Raw genomic sequence first — 19474 nt, 5'->3', positions numbered from 1 at the left:
CTATTCCTTTGTTGCAAATGATAGATAGAATGATGCAAGTTCAATTCCTAACCCCAAAGTGCAAGTATGAACTAATAACAAGATTACAGAATTGAACTTAAACAATGGAAAGTTGTAAACACAAGGACAAGACAAGAATGTAAATGCGTACCCGGTTTTAAAATATGAATGAAAATGTTCGGGACGGGGGCGCGGGTGCCACTGTCCTGATTCTGCCCCTGAAACTGCTCTGGAAACTGCTGTTTTGTAACCTGGAAAAGCTGTCAAAAATGCTGAAAATGCTGTCTGTCAGGAGGACCAGGGCGCCCAGCGCCCCTGTCCCAGGGACCAGGGTGCCCAGCGCCCCTGTCCTAGCAGGACCAGGGCGCCCCACACCCCTGTCCTGGTCTTTTGCTCTGAAATTTGGTGGGAAGGTCGGTCTCAGTCCGCTTCTCCCGGATCTGCAACCTGCGGCGTCGTCCGAGTCCCGAAACCTGCGCTTATATCTGAAAAGGGAATGGGCGGCTATATAGGGTTTTGCCTTAGTCAAACCCCCGCTTCGGTGATTTCCACCTCCACGAATAGCCAATTTGTATTGTAAAATGTATTGTGTGTGCAGACCTAGTGTGTGTGCAAGGTCCTAAAATGCAAGTAAGCAAACTAGAGCAACCTAGAAAGTAAACCCTAATTGCTTGTAAATGACAATGTAAATGCTCTAAATCAAGATGCAAAGTGATCTAAAGCATGAATAAGTGATATAATGAGGCTTATGCAAAGACATGAAAACAACATGAAATCATACCCAACCCCAAGGGAGGGGTACAAGCCAATCTCCAGTCGGTAATCCCCTATTGCTCTTCAATGTCTTCAAAGTCCTAAATGGATGAATAAAATTGATAAATGCTTGATAGATGGATGTTGAATGTTGTTGAAGTCTTCAAAGATCTGCTCTTTTGCTGCATAGAAGGTCCCCTGAAAACAAAATTCGAATCCTTTCAAATGAAGAAAGAGAGCTCTTATGTAGGAAACCCTAGGTCGTAATTTCGTCTTTTGGCCGACCTAGAGATTGAATATCCCGCCAATTTCTTGGGGTTAAGCTTTATTTTATGATTGGATTGTGCTCCCAAAATTTCGGGAAAAATGTCCGAGACCATGTGCACTCCGGGCGCCACGGTCCCAACAACTTTTCACCAAATTTTCAAGGCCGTCGGATATGATGATTTTAGAGAGAATCCCGAAGTTACAGGTGATTTCGAGATGTTTTGACCCCGAAACCAAGCCCCCAAGTTCGAAATAGGACTTAATTAGGGTTTTTGATTGAGTGATGTATTGGAAGAATAAAATGAAAGGGGCACACTTTAATGAAAAGGGCCCAATTTTATGATATGGGAGATGATAAAATAGAACCTTAGACCTAATTAATTTAATTAATTAAGTGCTAAAAGGGGAAATGCAATGCAAAATGCAAAATGCGCCAAGGCGGGTGCTAAACTAGGTGTGAAATTGTGCCACCCTAGCAAGTGCGTACAATTTACGACGCTACAATATCGTTAGCTAATGCAACTCTGGGCTAATCTTTTTGAGGCTCATTAGTCAAGGAAAGATTATCCAATTTGTCTCTCAGTAATTCCTTTTGTCCAGGAATTTGCAATGCATGTATCATTGTCATGGAAATAGTGGTTTTTGCCATAGATTCAACAATACTAAATGGAACACCACTAACCTTGTGTTGTACTTTTGGAATAGCAGGCTCTTGATGAACTAGTTTTAATTGAGATTGAACCTTCTATTATTTTAATTGAGATTGAACCTTCTATTGTTCTTTAGGTGTTGCAGGTTGTCCTCTTGGTAAAATTTGCACATTTTGGACAGGTTGAGGTGTACTAATAGCTTGTTGACTTGTAGAAGCTTGCTGTTTTCCTTTAACTGGTTTTTGTTCAGACTTATTTTGCTGTTGTCCATTATTTATAGCTTGTTGTTGATGAATTGTAGCTTGCTGTCCAATGTCAATAGCACATTTCTTTGACCTTGTATTAGCTGCAACAGGTGAAAAAAGTATATTTTGTGCTTACGGATACTTAACTCCATAAAATTTCTCACCTTGTCAATTCATCATAGCCACCTCAGGACTTTCTGGTTCCTAATTTATACCCGCATCCTGATAAGACATGTTATTTTGTACCATCAAGGCTTGTGATTGAGCATTCATTGCATTTTGGCACGATGCTTGATTATGAGGTTGTTGACAAGGAAAACACCACTCTTGTGCCATATTGTTCTGAGTAGGAACAATTTCTTTAGAATTGCTAGTAGTATTTTGATTATACTGCTAGTTTTGCCTATTGTTGTAGTTTCTCCTTTGATTCTGAGCATCAAGTTGGTAGTTAGGCCTATTGGGTTGATAAGGAGTTTGATATGGGGCTTGATACCTTTGATTTTGGTTCTAATTTTTCTTGATGTTCACCAATTCAATGTCAAAATTCTGCATAGTCTGCTGGATTTGTGAGTTGCTTCAACATTATTTATAAACATCTCTTGTAACATCTGTAGTTGCTTTGACGAGTCTGCTACAACACTATTTTGAACATAATTTTAAAAACCTAGTGCTAGAATAGCAAGTATTGCAGCTATAGGGGGTACTTGTAAAGGCATCAATGGTTGTATATCAGGAAAAAAAGGCATAGGAGGCCTAGGGGCAATTTTACTAGCTTGTATAAGGTTGTTTTTTGATCTAATAGATATATCATAAGTTGTCGGTAATGTAACCCCACCCATAGATTGAATCATAATAGCAATGTCGTTATTTAAAGCTCTCAAATAATATAAAATGCATGTTCAGGAGAGGGTTTTACCATTGTAGGAATTCTATTTCAGGTTCACTCAAAATGGTAATTGAAATCAATCATCTGCTCTTGCGGTGCCCTCTTGATAGTGGTCATCTGCTCTACCAATGATAGGTGATCCGATTTATCTGCAAACTGCTTTGTTAGCTTATCACCCAAATCATCCCAATCAGTAACTGAATTAATTTGCAAACCCTTGAACCATTGAAGTGCTTTTCCTTTGAATGATGATGTCAGTAGCCTGAGTGCTACGTTCTCTTAGGTTATATGGTGAACTGCACATAGAGATGCTATATCTCTTATGTACTCAATGGGTGTAATGTGATCTTCACTAGTGAAACTAGGAAGACTTTTCAGAGCTGCTCCTGGTATAGGATCATGTTGGGTCAAATTCAAAGGGCTACCTCCATTGAAGGGTACAAAAGCATGTGCTTTTGGTACGACAATTGTAAATACTGGAGGATTTACAAGTGAATTATGGGTAATAGATGGCTGAATTAGAGTAGTTACAAAAAGAGGATTTATGCGGGTAGAAAAATTGTGCTGAGAATTATTAGGTAAAGGAGAAGAATTAGACAAAAGATTAAGATCTGGAGTTTTAAGAAAAACTTCAATTGACGAACTTTCTGGAAACTCAATTGATGAATTTGTTATTTTTCTGGTCTTTTTCGTTGTCCTTGACCTTCTTTATGATGGTGGTCTCTCAATATGCTCAATCGGATCCTCGCTCTATCTGGTTTGATACTTTTTCATATGCTGTTAAGACCTGTTCTGCACATAAAACCAGAAAATAGAGTCGTCAAGTACTTAGAAAAAATAACCTCAATAGGCTGAAATACTGTTGTCAATACCAAAACAACAACAAAAATGGATTTTCTTTGAGCTGTGATAGCTCAAACGTGTCCCACCGGGGGTGCCGAAAACTTTTGTCACTGAGGATTGCACCCGTGATGCTAAGTTTGAAAACTAGCAATCCTGTGTAACATGGAAACACCTTCGAGCCTGTGGGTTGCTCAAAGTGAAGGTGAATCTCCAGAGATCAGGTCGGCTTCCTATTTGGTGAATCTCTTGTAAATACTATTGATAAGAAAAGGGATAGAAAAATTTTATGTGATAAAACCTATTTTAATGAAGGTGATGCACCAAATATCTTATCTGAGATCTACAACCTGCTTAACTCACAAAACCTTCAACAAATAACCCTGATTGCTTCACAACTCAACTAAACATGTAGATGCATAAACATTTCCTAGAAAGGGATGAATTTAATGCATGCATGAAATTAAACAACAAGTTTTCACAACTTCAAACAATTAAAATCAACTAACACAAACTAGAACCTGCAACTGACATGTATCTCCCTGCACCACAAATTAACTGAATGAGATAAATTAGAGGATAAAAATCACAGGAAAACGTCAAATCATTCATTCACTAGATAATACAAGAAGTACCAAGAAGGAAATTTGTTGCTTTATTATTGAAAAATAAAGGAGTGTTGTTGTTACAAAACTCAAATACTACTGAGCTACAATGTTTTTTTGCAAAAATGTGTATGCAAAAAAAGAAAGACCCAGAGGGAAAAAAGGAGAGAAGGAATATATAGAAATCATGATGAATCCCCTTCAAAACCCTAAACTGACTACATGAGAAAATCCTTGGGCGAATATGCCCCAAAATGGCATAAAAACTCATGCATAATACTGTAAAATAATAATATTTGCTGCTCAAAAGGACTGTCACTAATCATGCATGAAGAGAAACCCTCATTACTGAATATGGAATTGCCAGTCTCACCCTAAATAGCTCCATTGAAAAAATGAACCTCCTATTTAAAAATTTGCATGTCTAAATGCGAAAAATAGCTATCCCTATGTGAAAGTTGCATGATGAACTGAACTGTTACTGTATGGAAAAGAAATCCCACTGAAAAAAAATCTTATGCATTCCCTGGAAACTACTCTCCGTATTTAAACTTCTGTTAAAAATGGTTGAAAAATGCATCTCTCTGTCTTGCGATATTTCCAACGGTATGTAACACTTGCATATTCAGACAATCAATAAGCATCTGCATCAATATTTCATGCAGAAATTCATCTCCTTGCTTGGTAGGCTTTTCAGCGTTCAAACAACCAGTTTTGAGTCCACCGTGCAATTTTTTTATTGCCAGCCACTGGATCACCTACATGAACCATGGCCACTTGCATTAACTTTTCGTTTAATTTCTAGCAGGCCCCACTGTTTTCTTTTTATCTCTACTTGTTTTCTTTCTTCATCTTGGGCCCATGGGAACGAGCTACAATAATGTACTTTGAACCATTGAACCACTTTAAACCAATGAAATTTGAACCATTAAACCACTTTGAACTGTTGAACCACTTTGAACCGGTTCAAAGTTCAAGTTCAAAGTTGACTTAAAATATATATGCATATGCTTGTCTGTAGCCTTTTTCCACGTGTCAGCCTCTAATTTGCTCGCAGGTCCACTTTGTCTACCATCTGGAGCTGCCATCTTAACCGCCACTGGACCTGGACCCACCTCGCTAAGTCGCGGAGATAACTGGGCATGCAACTTTTCCTTGTGCCTTAGTGACAACCATCGGATCTTTCGGACTTGCACGGTCTTTAGCCTCTCTGAGCACTTTCTCTTATGACACGGTGTCACCACATGTCACCACTTTTGGATCCAACTGGGTGCCACCTTAACGGCCATGTCATTAGTCCTTATGTCACAGGGGATAATCATCGAGCATCTTCATCATGTGGTATAGCAAAGGTCGTTGATCTATCCTCAAACTGCTTGATCTTTAGCACCTTAGCCGCTCACCTTTTTCGCATGTGCTTTGTCGCCAAGTCGCAGAGATAATTGGCAAGCTTATTTATATAGCGGTATAGCGATAGCCCTTAGATCTTTCAGACTAATGTTGATCTTTCCTCAACTTGCTCAACCTTTAACCTTGACTGATTTTCTCTCTTGTGCCTATTGGCATATGTGCAGAGTTTGATGACATGATGATATTGTATGTTGTCATTGATGTCAATATGCTGAAGTATGAACCGGTATATTGAAGAAAGCAAACTGGCAAGAGAACCGGTATGATGGTATGAAGTGAACTGGTATGATGATGTGAACCGGTATATGTGAAAAGGCAAACCGGTATGTTGGAATGTGAACCGGTATATGCAAAGTTTGTTTTGGGGTTTCATTTGTTATGACTACCGGTTGGTAGTCTCAGCTTCAGGGTTTCCGGTTGATGCATTCCAAGTCTGTGTGATTCGACCGATGATATCTTGTGATGAGTTAGCATTGAAATGAAGATCAAATCATGTTTCCACGTTAGTCTTATGCGTGTGAAGGGTTTCCTTGAAGATTTTGCATGAAGAAGATTGATTCTATCTACCTCGAGAATGTGTGAAGTCTCAGTAAATGGTGGAGAGCATGTGATGGGTTATCAGCTTCCAGAAGTGGCAAAGAACGAATGATGGAGAACATCTTGAGCTTTGTTCAAGATTGTTTTACCCTATGCAATGTGATTGAACAGTCAAGATTGGATCGACTGTATTGTTAACCTAGATGCTTAGGGTTTTAGTTTTGGATACTGACCTAATTGTTGTCTATAAGGTCGATGATGATTCTCATTTGAAGTTGTTGGCAAATGGTTGTGTGTGTATCCAAGTGAAGAGATGCTTGATTCTTGCCAGACTAGTGCAGTGAGTAGAGATCTGTAGAGTGTGATTGCAGATGTAAAGGAACTAAAGTGGATCTACCTTGGCATTGAGTGTTGTTATCAGATTAGTGTATTACCTATTGACTTCTAACCATTTCAGCAGTTGGAAAATCCTTTTACCAGGTAACTTTAACAGGCTTTTTGTAAATCCTTTAATAGGGTGACTCAAAATCATTGAGTTCTTTAAATCCTCCGACAAGGTAACCTTTAACAGGGTCTTAATCTCTAACCGGGTATTTAGCCATACCTTAATCAGGTGATCCCTAGTAGGATCAATTCCTAGAAGAACATGTTGTAAAGTCCTTAACCAGACTAGGCTCCTAACAGAGCTGACTTCAGAAGAGTTCAAGAACAACTTGTGGGTATTCATCTCCACCGTGGTTTTTCCCAGTTGGGTTTCCATGTGAAAAATAAGTGTGTCATGTGTGATGCTTTTTCATGTGATGATTAGTGTTTTTTGTTAAGCGGTAAAGCATGTTGATCTAGTGGTCATTATATTTTTGATGATGTATTACTTGTTTAAGCATATGGGTGAAGAGAAAATGAGATATTAGGTTTTGTTATGATCTAGATGTTACCAATTGATGTCTTTCATAGTCTCATGTGTTTTACCGGTACTACTTTGATTTAGATCGGTGATACTATTTACCAGTTAGTGCAGTCTTTGCAGTTTAAGTTGTTTAAGGAAGTTTTTGTCTATACTGATTCACCCCCCCTCTCAGTATCTATTGAGTATTAATTGTTCATCATTATTCATCAGTGTAGTGTGTCAAGATGTGTCACCCTCTGATTAGCTCATGAGATCCACCTGGGCACCACCTATCCACCGAGCCTGCCACACATCTTTCTCTATCAGATATCCTTCTTTCAGCCAAAGTAATCCCTCGGTGAGCCGTTTACCAGTCTCGTCGAACTTGCAGTTTCATCGATATTGCTATGTCAATGAAATTGAGCCTTCAGTGAAACCTTTTTGGGACTCATTGCGGCCAAGGTCTGCTTAATGTTGATGGAACTAAGTTTTTGATGAAACCTTTTCGGACTCATCGCGGCCAATGTTTTCTCAACAAATCACCCATCTGTGCCATGTCACCACCCACTAGACCACCACTTGTCTTGCCAAGTGTCACCACATGTCACCTTGTGATTTTCTCAAAGTCCACTTTGGCACCACCTGACCTGCCACCTGTCGCAAGGGTATTCATTTCAGGCACTTCACAACCACGGTACAGTGGCAGTCATGGATAGCCCTAGAATGTCACTCCACCATCCAATCTCTCTCAATTTGGTGGTCAATCTTTAACTTTCTCCTCGCTTGAGTCAACTATTTGACAGGTTCCATCGGACTTCCATTAGGCCTTTAGGGCAACATCAAACATGTTACTCTGATGTCCGATGGACCTGGGCTCACCTTGTCGCCAAGTCACAGGGATAACTGGGCTTGCATCTTTCCATTGTGCCTTAGAGATAGCCATCATATCTTTTGCCTGACCATTGGATGTGATCAATGTGCTCGATCTTTACTCTTGGTCTTTACAGTCTGATGCAAAATTTGGGTTGCCTTGAGATGTGCGCGTGCGGGGTCCACCAGGTCACGAGCCTCTTCTTGCCAAAGGCTCGTAAGCTTTGATACTATAGTTATATGTGACTTTAGTTTTAAATACAAAAAATCTCTTCCCCGCGACCAATATGGGATAAATGTTCTTCATGCCTGGTGACTGAAAACGCTTGGAAGTTCTCTGGCCTTAAAAAAAACCCTCTTTAGCGCCTAAGAAAAAACTTTACACTAGACGATTGCATTTGCTCTGAGTTTCTTTTGTCCTTACTTCATCAAGCGGAAGAGTGAATTTGGCATTCTTAAATCAGCATGCTGAGCTCAACCTCTTCAGGAGCCCATTTTAACCCACATGTTGCATTGTTTTTCCTATATCTGCACATGAAGAAAACAAGTTAGACAATGATTTAGCCTTTTCAATATGAATGAATGCAAGGCTTCATTAGGGCACCAAATTTGGCATGTGCAAAATTTTGGCAATAGTTACACAAAGTGTTAGATTGGATGATCTAAAGCCTTTTGAGAATGGATTGAACTCCTATCTCTGAAACGTTTCACACCTTCAATTAAATCAGTGCATTTCAGAATGAGGAGCACACACATTCATCCTTGTTTAGGAACTGCATCTTCATAGCGCATACTGCATTTGAAAAATTCATTGTCCACCACATTCTGCAGATCATCATGTCATCACAGGTTTGCATACTTGGGGGCATAACTGAAAAAATCCTAAACATTCAAATAAAGTCCTGAAAAAATCCTAAACATTCAGATAAAGTCCTAAAAAATCAAAACATTCAAATAAAGTCCTAAAAAAATCTTAAACATTCAGATAAATGACTAAAAAAAACATCAATCCAAAAACAATCAAATATCGTTCCACAAAATCCAAAAACATTTAAAAATCAATTAAAAAATTTGCAATAAATTATCTCGCAAGAATCAAACACCCTAGCAAATATCCAATAAACACTTCGCATGAAGTTAAACAAAGGATACAACTATCTCGTCAAAACATCTGCAATCAAGTTGATTAATAGTCTAATATATTGAATCAATATCAAACTATCAACATGATCACCATCTTGTCTTAAACAGAATCAGTACACTCGAAACTAGACAGGTCAGTCTTAAACGGGGTCCAAAACTTTTGAAACTAGACATTATCAAAATCACATCAAACATATCAAAGCAAAGACATAGTCAGTCCTACTACTGAGTTTTTTCTATTTTGGTTGACTCTTTTATCAAATTAGCGAAGATCATTGCTTTTAGCTACTCCAGGATGTCCAAAAGAGTGACTAGAGGAGTCGTGATGGGCATGATTTTTTTCTTTGTTTGTTGTTTGTGGTTTGAACCAATGAAGTTCTAGGGCAATTGCTCTAGTGGGTGTCTATGATAGGAGCATTCAGCTTGTGAATTCCACACATACCTCAACCCCTAGCGTAATTCCCAAAATGGAGGGTTCATTCCTTGTCTGCTACTTGTTTGTTTCTTGCAAAGAGATATCTATACATCTTGGTTCCTCATACCTTGGTGTAATAAGCTACATTGTTACATAATAAGGCTCAATGATGATAATGTATTGCACTACAAATAAAGCAATGAAGACTTTTTCATCAAAATCTTATCAATTAAATTGTTTCCATCATATCTACTTCTGGAATAAATAAAAGTTGGGTCAATTGATTTATCATTTCATAAAATTTCTTCTAATCTAATCTCCATCTAACAACTAACAATTCTTCCAATTTAACCTATTTTGACACAACAACAAACAAAAAACAAAAATTCACTTTGCATTATGTTGCATTAGTTCATTACATTATCACAAGCATGTTACCAATCATCACATATAGATTCATACATCACAAAATAAAGACACATCACCTCACGACATTATATCACATTAGCATTAGCTACATTATCAAGTAAGCATAAAATAAAAAACCAAAACATTAGACATAAATAATTACCAAAAGTGCATATCATATATCTCATCAAAATGTGTCAAAATACATCGTATCTATGCTACATCATCAATAACATAACATCTCAACCAATGCTGTCTCTATCTGTAGGAGGATCCTTCCTACCAAATCCTTCCCCAGGATGTCCCGATGATCAAGGTGGACCCATAACACCACCACTATTGGTCTGTCGAGAAGTATACCTACTAGAACTTGAACGACCTCTATACTCACTGAAACTAGGAGCTCTTTGTGCCTCAGGAACAACACTATCATAGAGTTGTCTATAATACAAAGCCTCTTGTGCAGCATAATAAAGTCTGTCTAACTACCTTTGTGCATTAGTACCCGGAGAAAAATGTTGGTCATAAGGAGTCTAAACCAACTGCATCCACCTCACTACATCATCTCTCTCCCTCTGTAGCTGATCTCTCAATGACTATCTACTCCTTCTCATTGGCTATCCGATCTCTCTTTGTGGTAAGCTCCTCCATCTCCCGCTGATACTAATCTCTATCCTCCATCCACCGCTTCTGCAAAGTAGCAATGAAGTCCTCCAAACTCCTAACTTGAGCCCTCATTCTCTCCTCCTCGTCATCTCCCTCTACATATCCTCTCTCCAAAGTCTAGGGAGTATCAACATCATGTCCACCATCCCCCCCCCCATCTCCATTGTTTCTCGATGAGCCTAATACTAACTCATTGCTCTCACTCCCACTCTCACCAAAACTGCTCATAGATGTAGTACCTCCACTGATATCCACATCCTCTCCTCCACCCTCCAGCTCCTTTGCAACTACTGCTATCAGAACTATCCGACCCCTATCTTGTCCTCCTTGTCCACCATCTCTCCCTCCTCCATCTCTCTGCCCTCTATCTTTCCCTCCCCTAAACCATCGTCCATCATCTCTCCCTCTCCCTCTGGGACCCCTGTCATGTCTAATCTGCTGAGTAATAATCAGAACTATTAGATCTGTCAAAGGTATGGGCCTATGTTGTATCCACCATAGACTATATTATGTTGTAGTCCCTGGAACTATGACACCAACTCACCAACCCCACTAAACAAGAGAAAGATAATCGAACTCTACAATGGCAACATAAGGCTGCACACTCGCACTTGAATCACCGACCTCATGAGTAGTATGAGAAAAATAACTTGTCACATTTGGAATACCATGTATCCCCCCAAACTGTTGGAGTACACGACCAGGAAGATGCATATCAATAACCCTGTGACCACCAACATCTCTCCCAATAATATATCTATGTTGTCAATAAAAAGGAAGATGATGGACATCATCAGCCCAACCAAGGCAAGTAAGATAAGGTCTCCATGAGAAATACTGTAATGTATCAATCTGATGACACTAATACAAAATGTTACCCAACGTCCTATGTCTAACTCCAACAGTGTATTTGTAAGCATATGGTTGCTCTGGCTCTAAATCAACATGTATCATAGGATGAAATATAGCCATGTGCTCCCAAGCCCATATCTGGAGCAAAGTAACACCACATCCAACAGATTTATGCTGCAAATATACAATCCCATGCATTTGATGATATAAGGTGGCAAGAAGGCAGTGACCCCAAGCAAACACTCATCTATTAATAACCATATCGTGTTTCACTCGTCCCCATCCAACAGGGAAACCATGGGTACGTCTATCAGGGATCAATAATCCAACAATAGTGCAACCAAGAACAATGGTGAGATCATCATAATCAAAATCATCCCAATGAATTTCATAACGACCTTAGATATGAAGATCATCCTTAGAACACTCAAATAGCACACATAAAGCAGATACCCCATCACTATGATCAAAAGTAACTCGGGCACCAAATATGGGAATGTACAGAATACACCACACATCCTCAAGTGTGATAGACACCTCACCTGTCGGAAGATGAAATGAACAAGTCTCTGAATGCCACCGCTCAATCAAAGTAGTAATCATGGCCCTGTTAGCCATAACCTCAACAAGTGCACTATATGATACAATCCAACCTATCTAAGCAAAGCAGTATCCTCTGCATCTAACTCATGACATTGATCAAGACCATCTGGCCTAGTCTCTCACGACCAAGATTGGATGATTCTCCTACATTTGAGAAAAAGCACAATGAATAAGATACTTCATTTGCATCACAAGAAAACACAAAAATAAATTCATATTATATCGAACGCAAACTGATATAAGCAAATGTGAACTAATATTTTCAATTGCAGAACAATTAAGTCAAATGAGAACTAATAATTTCAATTGCAAATTGATTAAGTCAATTGTGAATCAACAATAGCAATTGTGGGCAATTTAAGCAAGTGCAAATTTATTATATCAATTACAAATTATTATTAAATGTGAATAAATCGATCATCAATTGTGAATTAGATAATTTTGACTCTTCTAGACAAAGATGTAAAATTTGGAAAAAAACAGACAAAAAAGGGCATAAATTTTGAAAACTCACCATGCCGCCAGTGTCGGGAGGTCTCTAATACGATCGCACTCGCTTGGACAAATGCAACCTCGCTCTATGACCTGCCATCTCACTCCAAGGACATAGAAAGCACTATAATCTCAAGGAATTATTACAAAGCAAATGAGTGCAAATGAGCTCAAATCAATACCAATTTTCAATATAAAGCTCAAAATGAGGGTTTTTGTCACCCTAACAATCGCTGACCCCTCCAAATTCAATGCAGTTGTAGCCATACCAAAGAAGATTCAATTTTTACCAAACTTCACATGATTGATTACTAGCACAATTTCAAAAAATGGTCTCCGTTCCACATATTTTTGAACACTTTTTTTGAGGGGGCATATTTATACCCTAAATATCATCGGGGCATACTGGGGCAAAAAAGAAAATTTGTTTTCTTTGAAACAATGTCGTTTTGACATTTTGTCAAAGAGGGGCAAATGTAGACACCTAAAAATGTCTCATTGATTCTACACTAATTATTAGTCTATTTAATTAAGTAATTCTTTAATTATTTGATTAAATTAAATATTTCTTCTAATCATAACATTTAACATTTCTAATCATCAAATTCCTATCATTTCATCAATTAACGCTACCTCAATTATTAATTAAATATTAATTATTTAATTAATTGTGACATTTTCCTTAGTTTTTTATTAGGGGAAAAACAGGTTTTGAGGGGACCCAAAACCCCATACAATAGGATTTGGAGGGACCCAAAACCCAATAGATTTTACCGGGATCTAGAACCCAACAAAGTAGGCTACTGAAAGAAATAAATAATGAAAAATCGTAGCTAAAATCCAACAAAGATGACTAAAACTAGCAACAACTAGCATAGTCACACCACACCCAACAAAGCTACAGCTCCAAACTATAGCACATAAGAGTAATAATCGAGGGTATAACAAGCACCCTCAACCAACTTTCAGGGTTTTGAAAGGTACCCCTAACCTTCAATAACAACACCAGATTATAGCAGATATTCATACAATTTGAATCTGGCTAGTAGGGGTTTTGAAAGGCTCCCTCAACCTTCAAACTGGGTTTTAAAATGGAACCCAAAACCAGCAACCAGGGGTTTTTCCAGGCACCCTCAACCTTAAATGATGAGCTCAGAACTCCTAACACAAGATTATCCCCAAACCAAAGACAACAGAAAGACAAACTAGGCCCTTTAAAACTATTAGCAACCGACCTGCCTATAGGATAAACTAGGAACCCACAACTAGAAAAAGGGGGAACAAAGACCCCAAAAACTAGGAGGAAGGAGGCCAAACCAAGAAACAACAAAAAGGAACCAGTCCAGGAGACAAGCTAGGAGTCTGGAAAAAAGAACTTCCAGACCCACCCAAGGAGACACCCATGAGAGAAGAAACATGCATCCATAGCCAACAGCAAGAGGAGCACCAAAAGTTGAAAATCCCCAACATTCCATCTCTTCGCCTCAATAGGAAAGAGCTCCACCTCTACAGGATGAAGAATGAAGCATAAAGACAACAATCAGCACTCTCTAGTAGCAAGCAGAAACCAACCCTTTCCCCTCCACCAAATGTCCACCTCCATAGGAAATATGGTCACCTCTAACAGACAAGGAGGGGAAAAGAACAAGAGCCAAGCAACCCCTCTCAAAGGTTCACACCAAAGACAACTCTCCACCTCAATAGGAGAGTATCCCAACAAAGAAGAACCAAAAAAAGAAGCTCCTTCAAAGAACTAGAGCACCAAAGGCCAGAACAGCAACAAATCCTCAGCACGGAGGAAAGGAGAGAACACAAAGAGCCTCTCCACAAGAGATCCGTCAGGGTCCCAAATCTGCCCAGACACCATCCTAGACATAGGCAGGAGAACACCACCCTCCAAAGAAAGAGCAGAAAAAAGGCCATTGACAGGAACCATCGCACACCCCTAAAGACCAAAAACAGAGGCCACAAAAAATACATACCAAAATGCCTCCATTGCTGCCCCAACCTCCACTCCTTCCTCTGCACCAAACTCCTCCACCCACCAATCCAGCAAAGAAAAGCCATGAAGAGCCCCATCAGAGAGTTGCGACATGGAAGGTGAAAGGAGGAGAGGGAGGAAATCATCCTCATCTGCAACACCATCTTCCTCATCCTCTACAAGTTCTTTACAGGAAACCCCTCCCGCTCCTGCTCCTGCTCTCCATTTTCAAATCTTACTTGTCTTCCATTTGTTGTCCAATAAGCTACGGATTCATGTGACATTTGCCTTAGTTAAATAATCTTTATTATTTAATTAATTCAATTTCCGATTATTAAATAATTTGATTTGAATTATTTAATTAATTAATTTAATTCTTCCAAATCCCCAAATTATAATTCCATCTAATTTCATTTCATTTTCCCCAAATTCAAATTTCACTTCATTTCAATTAATTTCATTTCTTCCAAATTCATATTTCACCGAATCTGAATTTCAGTTAATTTCATGTGCATTTCAGCATTCGAAAGACCAAATTCAAATCCAAATTGAATGAAAATCAAATTCAATTTCAAAATCCTACAACACATGCTAAAATCAAAACTGATTGATCAAATCAGTTAACTCATCAATCTCCCATTTTCACTCAAAATCAGCTTTTTAAGACTAATCAATCATTTCAGTCTTCTAATCCATCTATTCAGTCTATTGATCAATCAATCCACTTATCTCTCTAATCAATTTAGTCATCTGATTCATCAACTCAGTCAACTAACTAGTCTATTCAGTTCACTAGCCAATCTATCTAATTGACTCCTCAATCAATCTTGTTATAAGATCAATCAAAATGAGTTAACAAATCAATCAATTTCAGTTATCTATCAATCAACACTTGCATTCAAATTCTCACCCTTCTATGTTGAAAATCTATAAATTCAACCTCATTCTTCAATTCAATCTAGAACATGGTCTTCAAAATTGTTGTCCATCTTATGCAGGAAATCAAGTGCAATACCTGAGAGCCACCTACACCAACAACAATGGAGAAGAGCAATGGAAGCTTCAATGACATCAATTGAGGGAGTCTAAATTAGATTTAATTTCATTATGCAATTGATTTGATGTTATTTCATTGTAATTTAGGAGTAATTTGATTAGATTATAGTTGGTGATTCGCTCTGATAATCTAATTATGTCATTTACGCTTAATTTACCCCTAGATTCAATTAGTACTATATGTACAAGCATATAATCTCATATAGTATCACATCCTACATCCACAATAGGTTAACTCATAATCACAACACAATATGCATCATCATTCGTATACATTGCATACAAAAACATCATCGACTCATGTACATATCCACATAAGCTCATTATGCATACTAAGTCCAGCATTATAGTACATGCATACATATATATCATATATCATAGAAAGAATATAGAATCACCATATACAATCATATCATAAAATGTATCCCATCATAGGATCATAACATAAATCTTGACTATATCACATAGTACATAATGCATAATCAATCACATATACTCATATAAAATCATTGAATCATACAGAACATCACAAGAGCATTACATAAGAACACATGTAGATAATTGCCACTAGGAATCATCTCATCTCATATACAATAAAAAAAATGTGTCAGATACAATGATGTCAAAATCACAAAATGGCTACTAGGAGCCCCATAATCATGACCCATGGATGTCTACATATCATCATACAAAATTGATACAAAAATTAGACTAGATGGAGCTATAATGAACTCCCACCCTCAAAATTGATTGGTTTTTAAGGTCTCAAAAAAATTGATGGGCCTGTCCCTCCCATCCTTTTTGTTGGTGGCCCCCTCTAGCTGCTCCTAATCCTACTACTCTTGATGGTGCCCATGTTAGACCCATCACTAACCTTCTCTTTGTCCTCTATTTGTGAGACCCGCCATAAGAAGTCTATTGAAAACTCACATTCCTTTGTCCTGCTAACACTGCTACCTCATACTGTTAGTCCCAACCACTGCTGAGAGGGGAGGGGTGAACCAACACAATCAATTTTTCACAATTAAAACTTTTAACTCTAATCTGCATTTATTTAATATTCATCAATATACTTAATAACTGAAGTAGAATATGCATGCATGAAAAGTTGACAGTGACACCAAGATTTATCTCGTGGAAACCCAAATGGGAGAAAACCACAGTGTGAGTAGGAACTCACAAAATTTTTACTCTTCTGGAGTACGCCCAGTGAGGAGCCATCCATGTTAGGAGATTACAAAGACACTGTTATGTGCCACCCGGTTAAGGGATTTTGTTTAAGGCTAGTTAGTGCCTTTACCCTATTAAAGGTAGCCTGATTAAAGGACTTAAGAATATCAATTAAGATGTCACCTGGTTAAGGGATTTTACAAAAGGAACCTATTAAAGTCCACCTGATTAAGGAATTTAAGTTGCAATGGTTAGAAAGAAACAAATGGATGATTTGTTGAATTAGCTACTGATAGCTTGATCAGATCACAATGAGAATCACACTCTATCCACACCGGTTTTCTTCTTACACCTTCGGCTCTACACTCAGTCGGTCCTCTGTCCCTCAGCTCTGCACTCTGCCTGTCTTCTAACCTTCAGCTTTGCACTTTGTTGGTCCTTTGTCTCTTGGCTCTGCACTCAGTCGGTATACCTCAAACACCCTCTTCTCTATTGAATCCTTTTAGCACTTCCTCTCACTCTTCTCTTCACTTTGGATCACCTTCTACAAGATCTACTTTTTGCAAATTTTACGATCAAGAATTTCTGAATGAACTCAAGAATACTTTATACATTTTCTGGCGTCACCTTTAGGTGTTCCCTCAATCAAAGCAATCACATATTTAAGAAGATTTTAAATTCAAAATCTCCCACTCTTTCTTTGCACGCCCTGCAACAATTCTGCCAAGTATTCAACAAATTCTGCCACCACATCTTCCAAAAATAGTAACTTCTAGTTCGAGTTCATTCATTTAAGCGTGAACCGGAAAATCCATAGGTAATCATGGCTTGACTGCATGATAACTGAAGTTGACCTTACCAACTTGGGATTTGGCGTAGACACAAGCTCACCAACTCACCTTTTACCACAACAACTGAATAACTGATCACCACTCTGAGATTTATGGTGATCACCTATCTTCCTTTTGTCATACCAGTGTACCGGTATACCACTGCATTTCTATATTACCGGTTCATCCTTTAATTGCCGATTTGTTGTGCTAGCATCAAATCTCTTTCCTTAATTTCCAATGAGGTTTTGGTTTGTATACAACCTCAGGTCTTCTTACCTGAGTCATCTTTTGTGACTTCATCAACATTAGAATGATCGATCTTCTTGAATGACACATCGGTTGGCTTAGTCTATCTTCCCTTGAGTTGATTGAACTTTTGGTCATCTGTTTCTAATGTTGTTTCCATGTGTTTGTAAGTCATCACCTTTTCTTACTGAAATACATCACTCTATCGATACCACTTCACCGGTCAGTGTTGAACATCAATGATAAATCTTAGCTCATATACCGATTCTCTAGATTGATCGGTTTTGTCAATGCCAACAATCTCCCCCTTTGGCATTGATGGAAACACTTCAGAATTTGTCTTATTAGTTGCATGTTCTTCCTTCATTTCTGTATCGGTCATTACTTCTTCCCTGAGTAATGAATATCTCCCCCTAACACTGGTAATACTCTGATACAACAACTTCAGCTCAATCACTACTTACCAATGCTCAAACACTATAATCATATCTCCCCCTTTGAAAAATTGCCAAATATTCATTTTAGTACACTTACAAGACTGCTCCCCCTAACCAGAGTAGTCCACACTTATCAATCTAGTCTTAGAAAAAAAAATTGAAATCATACCAGACTGATATAGAGCCCTTTTTACTTGCTTTACTGCAGGTAGGGGCATAACCCCCAACTTAGCTCTAAGATATTCAAAGGTGTCCTTCTGTAGTGGCTTGGTGAAGATATCAGCCACCTGCTCTTTTGTTGGTATATACTCCAACATCACTTCCTTTTCTTGAACGTGTTCCCTTAGATAGTGATATTTGATAGCTATATGCTTTGTTTTGGAATGCATCACCGAATTATTGGATATGTCAATGGCACTGGTGTTGTCACAATGAATCACTACCAGTCCAATCACCTTTTCTTGGATACCTTCCAATAGTTACTTGATCCAAACTATCTGTGTGCAGTTGATTGCAGCAGCTACATACTCATCCTCAGCTGTGGATTGAGATATGCAGTTTTGTTTCTTGCTTGTCCAAGATACAATCCTATCTCCAAGAAATAATGCACCTCCACTAATTCTCTTTCTATCATCAATGCCCAATCTGAATTAGACAAGACACTTAAGTTGAAGTCTCCCTTATGTGGATACCAGAGACCATACTCGTAATTCCCCTTGAGGTATCTAAATATTCTCTTGATTGCCTCCATGTGAGTCTCTTTTGGATTTGTAGAAAATATGGAAACCAAGCCAACAACTTGTGCTATGTTCGGTCTACTATGTACTGCATATTGCAACTTACCGATCATGGACCAGTAAAGTGTCTCATTCACTTCTTTAGTCTCATCATATTTAGAGAGCTTGCAACCTATAACAATTGGAGTTCCAATAGGTTTTCAATCTTCCATTCCAAAAGTTTTCAGAATTTCCTTTATGTACTTAGTCTGACTGATGAAGATACCATTCTTTAGCTATGAGACTTGCAGGCCAATAAAAAACTTTATCTCGCCAATCATGGACATCTCAAATTCTTGCTTCATTTGTTCTACAAAGCTTCCACTCATCTCATCATCTCCTCTAAAGATGATGTCATCTACAAAGATCTCAAAAATTAGATGTTTTCCTTTAGCTCCACTCTTCAGATACAGGTTACTATTATCACTGGTTCTTTTGAACCCTATG

This window comes from Cryptomeria japonica, chromosome 2, assembly GCF_030272615.1.
Source record: "Cryptomeria japonica chromosome 2, Sugi_1.0, whole genome shotgun sequence".
Lineage (NCBI taxonomy): Eukaryota > Viridiplantae > Streptophyta > Pinopsida > Cupressales > Cupressaceae > Cryptomeria > Cryptomeria japonica.
The sequence above is the reverse complement of the archived record's forward strand: the minus strand, read 5'-3'. Positions refer to the sequence as shown.